Raw genomic sequence first — 7550 nt, 5'->3', positions numbered from 1 at the left:
AGGAGAAGAAGTGGAAGACCTCAAAGCATCAGGACAATTACTCCCTTTTCCTGAATCCCAAGATGGTACCACCAAATACCTTAAAGACCTGTTTTTCTTCTGTCCTTGTCTCACTTCACTCCAGGAGAATTTAAATTTTATCTGTTTGAGGAGGAATTGATTTCTTATTATATGCAAATAGTACGTGTTTCAGAAAATGAAAGAAAGGGCTTCTTCCCCAGGGCCAGTGGACAGTGCTCTTAATTCTCTATCTATTAATGACAGTAATGATTCCTGAGATCAGTTTAGTGGGTAAGGAACAATGTGGAGGCGGGGAGGAAGGAAAGAAGAAACGAAGGAAAATGGAAGGAAGGAAGGAAGGAAGGAAGGAAGGAAGGAAGGAAGGAAGGAAGGAAGGAAGGAAAGAAGGAAGGAAAGAAGGAAAGAAAAAAATTAAATAGAATGGAATAGAAAATATCAGAGTGCTTCACATCTTCTAAGGATAAAAACGGTTTCAGTTATATCTGCACATAAGCTCTGGCTTACGGTGTAAGATGTATTTCACAGTGAAGCAGTCTGAACCCTAGGGGCTCACAGGGGCAGCCTAGGATATTCGCATGCAAAAGCTTCCCCTGCAGCAGAATTGCCCCTAATCCCTAATGAGAAAGGTGAATTTGCTTATTTGTGCAGAAGCTTTCCAAGGGACTTTAGGGAACTGAGGAGGCAAAAGGATGGGAAAGTGGAGAAAGGCAATCAGAAAAGGTAGAGATGGGCGTTCAAGGGTGAAAAGAGAAAGTGAAATGAAATTGAGAACATTAACCCTGTTGGACAAGAACAATAAGAGTAGACTCAGACAAGAAATCAGCCAGGAAGATAAGCCCAGGTGCTTATCTCACGATTTCCTGGGTTAAAGAACAAAAGAGAGAAAACCCAGAAGCCAAAATCAAAACCAGCCTGCACCGACTGTTTCCTTTTCTTGCAGCAGCCGAGCCAAATCTCCAGCAGCCCCCACCACTGCAGGCGCCTGTGGCGAGAGCATGTGCACCTTGGCTGGACGTCTGGGCTTGCTGATGTCTAAGCGTTATGACCTCTAGCTGTCCTTATAGGTTGAAATCTGAGTGAGAGGGAGTGAAAAACCACAGGGGGCCTGGTTTGAGTGATGGGTAGGGAGGTAGAAGACAAGGCTGCTGTGGTCGAGGTCACATGAGCGGTTTCTGCTTAATGTTTGCTGAGGACCCCATGCCCTTGACCCAGACTATCAACTCATCACAAAAGCAGATGCTACAGCTATTGAACACTATTAAGTGCAGACCAGGTACCATCAATCCTGTTACATAGAGGAGAAAACTGAGTCTCAGAGGGGGGTCTAAGAAATTGTGCAGAATCAGTAAGTGGCGGGGCTGTGACTCCTGCCACCCTCTGATCTCCATGCTGGGTCTTTCTACCACAGCAGGGATTTCTGCCCTTCAAAGCAAACATTTCAAGGAGGCTGACATGTGGGAACTGTAACAGCCATTTACGCCTCAGGCCTCCATGCCCTCACCCCCTACCAAGGCCCCACTTTGAGGTTTGGACAAAACCCACTTTGGGTTTTGAGTGAGTAGGTTAGTTTGGGTGGGAGAGGGGGAAGCCCAAGAATATGTCTTTCTTCTCTCATCACAATTCCAAAAGGGCATGGTGGATAGTCAGCCCTCTCTTCCCAATATCAAAATGGAGCTTAGAGTCTCTTTTCTTCTAAAAATTGAATGCTTAAAAAGAAAAATACTATTGTCAATTCACTCCTATACAAAAATTTATAAGCACCTTACATAGAAAACTAAGTATATAGAGGGGTATTATATTCACAACAATTTTACGTTCCCCTGATGTAAATAAAATGTCAGTTTACCAGTCATCGTTGTTCTTCCTAGTTTTCTTTTCTATTCCTTTTTTTCTTTATCTCCTTAAGTACCAAGTCCTGCCTGGGAGCTCAGGCAATACCCAGAAGTTTCTACCTGAGAGTGGTAATAGACCTGACATGTAAGCTCTGAAAAAGACAGACACTCCTAATGGATATCTGGGCATCAAAATGGGACTCTGGAGTCCTGCTCACCTGCCTGGTAAAATGTCTTTAAGAAGAGAATGTCTAGAAAGGTGGGGACTGGGAGAAGGGCCATGCAGATCTCCGGAGGGGTCTGGGTGGTGGGAAGACTTTGCGAACTCTTACATCTATCCCTTCCTGGTAACAGGTGCTCGCTGGGTAAGAGAGAGTGTTGTCTTGCTCCCATTTAGAAGGAGACATCAATTAAGTAAAATTAAGTAGAAATCTTTCTTTCAGGATTTAGTGGATTTGATAAACAGGCATTACAACTCTTCCAAAGAGTAGTACAGTATGAAGTCAGGGGTGGTATCTGGCTTTGTGGGTCCTGAAGCTCTTTTTGATGGCTTTTTTAAGAAAAGAAACACTGGGTGTAAGCAAGATGTTATTAATCTTCTTATACAGAAGAGGTAAGTGGGTCTCAGAGTGGTCCAGGAAATTGTGGTCCAAGCCACACTAACGGTGAGTCTATGGAGCTCTGGATGGGACCTAAACATATAAAGCTTATGCCTCCTCAGCTTGTGGTCAATCCACCTCTGTATCTCGTCTGTCCTGAATATTTTTATCACTTGTTTTTTTGGAGAGCGGAGAAGTACCTAGGAGATTGTGTTTCAAAAAACAATCTTCAGAAATTCTGACTTAGTTTAAATGTAAAGTCTTTGGGGTCTTTAGCAGTTAGCCTGGCTCTGCTGGGAGATGCCTGGGCACGTGCCTCGTCTGACCTGAGTCCCTTTTCAGCACTGCTTTTCTAATCCACCAAATAAAGCAATGGCTCTCTGACTGGTACTCTCTAATGTGCAATGATAAAGGAAAGCCACTTGCACCTTGGTGGTGGCTTCAGGGGATTTGTTGTTTTTGATCCTGGACACTATGCAAAGGCTGAGGCCTCCAGAAGGTGGGTGGAAAATGATGCCCTGAGCAGAATAAGCCAATGCTGCTCATTTCTAATTCATGTCACACAAGTTGTAGTGTGACGATTGTCAAGGATGAACTTTGGCTGTGCCTGTAAGCAAGCACTACTAGTGTATTTCTGGTCACATTAACAACGGCACCCTCTCCTGCATGTTAACTCATTATGGTTGACTATTGGGAGCAAGTGTTGATCCTGAAAGCACATGTTCACACATGTGTATATATTTCTGACTCTAATTTAACTCAATACCAATACAAGCATCAATACAATCTGAATTAAATGTGAGATGACTGGGCCAAAACTAGAGCACAGAGGATTTAGATTAGCTTTGAGGATTTACTAAGAGGAACAATTACTAAATACTGAAATAGGTTATTAAGGGAAGTTGTGGAATGTTTCCCTGGAGATTCTTAAAATAAGACAATGTCTATTATATAGAAGAAGGTACCAGGATTCTGACAGAAAGAAGACTGCTTATTTGGCTGTCAAGGTTTTCTAACTAAACTCATACGTACTCTGCTCAAGGTACCTTATACCCAAGTGGCATTTTAATTCCTTAATGCCTCGCTTGCTGATGCTATTTCTGTTAGGAGAGTTAGAAATTCCATTTCAGGTCGCGCTAGCCAGGTATACACTTAATATAGCTCCACAGTGCCTTCTTACCACTGTGATGATGATAAACTAAGGCAAGTATCATTATTATTGTTGTTTTACTATTATAATTATTATTTGCCATTTATGAGCACTCACTATATGTTAAGCACTGTGTTAGCTCTATACACATTACCTCATTTTCCCCTCATAATATTTAAACAAGTATTATTTATTCATTTCGCAGATGTTTAAACTGAGTCTTGGAGAGCTAAGTAGTCTGCTGATCAAACAGCAGGATTCAGACCCAGGTCTGTCTGACTCTAACACCTGTGCTTTTATGTACCACAAAGTATGGCTGGTGTTTTTAAAACCATATTAGATCACATATAATGCTGGCTCTTATATGTAATTTCACTGGGCAGCTATGCTCTTCTGTTGGTGTTCAAAAGATGCTAGTTTCTCTTTTGGACTTACCTTAATTTCGACAGACACTTCAGAGCTTCACAAAGAATGACGTGTTTCCATCAATCCCTGAAATTTTAACTGGAAAGTGAAAGACCCTCATGACTATCGACTGTTTAATATGTTGGCATTCTCATTAGGAAAATAAAAGCTTTGCTTCTAAAAATGTTTGAAAATGTAATACATTCTTTTGAGAATGCATTCTCAAAATTCTTTGAAAATCCATTGAGGACTTGTCTTGAGGGAGCAAAAACACTTGAGGATTATTCAAAACCAAACCTGGTAAACTGAGAGAATAATCAATCCAGTTATGGAGAACAAGGTGTGAATGATAACATAATAATGTCAAATTTTCTTATGTGACATCGTGAATACAATAATTAGGTATACCCTGCATTTCCATTGCAACCAAACGTGCCCCCAACACTGATGTCTATCAGGGAGTCTACACAGTGACCTAGTTTCATCTTACTTATTCAATGACCAGTGTCCAAGAAAGGACCAAAATGATGATCTAAGGAAAATGCATTAATTTAACAGCTGATGAACTTTGGAGCAAGACAGATGGTAGAGGTAATGATCTTGCATGAACTATTTCCTCTCTCAGCAAGATTGCCAAAAATGTGCCCCTCTGCTATTTTCTCTACTGAGGAGGAGGGTGGAAGGAAGAATTATTTTATTGGTGTCTATAACAGATACATTTTTTTCTTTAAATAAGATATGGGTCAGTGAAAAGTATGACCTTCACAAATTTTTACACATATTTTAGATGGGAAAAACATTTAGCTTTATAATGATAAAATAGCAAAATATTCTTTTGCTAAGAATTCTGAATTCTATTTAAAGTTTGATTCTGTTTCTGGTAGTTTGGGTCGTATGTTGGTTGTTTTCCACCTACAGCTAAATGTAGCCAAAATCAGACTTATTTTCTGTCCCTGTCCTTACAAACTCCTTCTGGCTCTGAAGGTCCCTGTTGTTGTCAATGGCTCCATTCTCCTGCCAGCCTCTTATGTTCCTAACCTTATCAAACCTTTCCCTTCTATCATTTAGTCCAGAAAATCACCAATTTCACAATTCCTGGCTCTACAGGCCTTTTCAAAGCCTAAAACTGTCTTCATTCTCACTGGTATGGGCTGAATTGGACAATGAAAATAGCTTTTTCCTCTCTCACCTTTAGTGCCTTCTTTATGCAAACCATCCTGCCTAGCAGCAAGTATTCTTTCCATCACTTGCCTGACAAAATTAAATTATGGCTATTCAGCAAGAATTCTATCAGCTTGTTACTCAACTCATTGTTTTATATGCCTTTATTGCAGCCATCGATGCTTTCCATTCCTGAGGCATCCCCAGGCTATTCAGCCTGACATGTTCCACCAAGTGATGCCACTTTATCTCTTTCCAATACTTCTCAAGGTTGTCCTTTGTCATGTTGTTTTCCCAGAGTATATGAGATTTCCATGTTTTCATTCCCACAACTCTCTACAACATCCTTTTATCCCTTAGACACTGAATTGTACAACACAGCTAAAGGTCAAAATTAAAAATTTACATGCAGTTGTGTTTGTTCTTCTACCCTCTCCATAAATTGCTCAAGCTTCTTTTGTGCAAAAGTCGGTCTCCATTTTTGATACCACACCCAAGCTTTGGGCAATCTCCACACACAGGACAGATTTCCATTGGTTCTGTTTCACGCCAGGATCATCTTTAAAAATTCCATTTTCCTTAAAAACATTCAAGTCAGAAAGTCCTTCACTGTGCTATGTAACCAAATTTTCTTGCTAGATTGAATCAACCCACTAAAGAACTCCATCTCCTTTGTAAAGAGTTTTTTTTTTCCCATAAGGAAATTATTGATTCTAAAAGCTGACTTTAAAGATAATTCTTTCTTTTTTCCAAATCTTATTTATTTAATATTGTGTGGCAAAAAGAATTTTAGATTTTTAGGGAGCAATTTTTATCAACAGATAGATAAGTTGTTATACAATCAACCTGGAGTTAAGATGCCCACCAAATTATTCAACTACGATGTTTGTTTTTTAAGTACCAGAATTTGTTAAGTCGATTTATACATATTAACTTATTTTACCCTCACAATAATTCTTTGAGATAGATTTTATTATTCTCATATTATACAATGAAACCTAACCTTAGTGCAGTTGAGCTATATATTCAAGGTCTCCAAGCTCCAAGCGGTAAAGAAGGATAAGCCCTTTGGTTTTTTACTGTCTAAACCCTGCACACTTCTAATCCTCAGCTGTTCTATGACAAGAACCTCTGGTTAGCATTGAGGCTGTTAATGAGAAAGAGGCAAAGGACCACGCAGCATGGTTGACAGTGGTGGTGAGATAAACAGACTCATTGGGAATGTGCCATGTTGTTCAGATATTACATTTCCATATGCATTTGAAACTATTTCTGGGTATTAATTCAGTTTCATTTTTTGTCTATTTATGGGTTACCGCATTCTTAGTTACTGAAGCTTTATATTTCAATGTCTGATACTACTAATCCTTCCCCCACTACATTCTTCCCCTGGATTTTTCTTCTTGCTTTATAATCAATTGATTTATCTAGTTCAAAACATTATAATGAAGGATTTTAGGTTCTGTGTCAAGTTTTTATATTAAATTGAAGAAAGTTGACATCTTGATAATATTTTGTGTTTTTCTAACACAGAACATAGTAGATTTTTTCATCTGCACTAGTGTTCTTTTGTGTTTCCAAGTACTAATGTCTTTTATTAGATCATACAGGTAAACCTTTTTATCACTTTTAAAATAATTCCCCTCTTAGTTCATTCTCTAAATTTCAATGTTGCTTTCTTCTCTCTCTCTCTCTCTCTCTCTCTCTCTCTCTCTCATTCTCTCTCTCTCTCTCTTTCTTTCTGTCTCTCTTTTTCACACAGCAGACATGGGTACACATAGCAACTTCATTGACAGAGTCATCAAGGGCATTTGAAGGAAATTGAAGAAGGTCCAAGACTTTTGTGATAGGTACACAATAAGGTGTTCTTTCTCCCTAGAATAGAATGACAATAGATTGTCATCGGCTTCATGATGGAGAGACTTTTATCTGTTTTGTTCATTGCAATTTTCCTAATGCTTAGAATAGTACTCAGCACATACTGGTTCTAAGTAACTATTTATTGAGTGCATAAATGAAAAATCCAATACGTGCATCTCTAACTCCTGTTGGAACATCAAGGCTCTTGGTTTATATTTTCTGGCAGGTGAAACTAACTCTAGGTTATTTTGTTATAGAAAGTCTGTTGATAATAGAAGCAGTATATAAAACATAATTATCTTCCTATGTATGCCATATTGACCTATTTCTCTATTAGAGTATTAATAATAAATGCCTGATGCTCTATTGAAAATAAATAACCATATTTCTTTTTGCTTCTTATTAGCCAAAGCCTTGAAATTCACACTTGCACAATAATGGCTCTAAAATGCATCCTGACAGATGGATGCTTCTTGAGCTGTCATAAGGCCTATGGAGAAAATCCAGTCAATGTGTGGGTTA

Source organism: Pteropus alecto, unplaced genomic scaffold (genome assembly GCF_000325575.1).
Source record: "Pteropus alecto unplaced genomic scaffold, ASM32557v1 scaffold79, whole genome shotgun sequence".
Taxonomy (NCBI): domain Eukaryota; kingdom Metazoa; phylum Chordata; class Mammalia; order Chiroptera; family Pteropodidae; genus Pteropus; species Pteropus alecto.
This window is presented reverse-complemented; position numbering follows the sequence as displayed.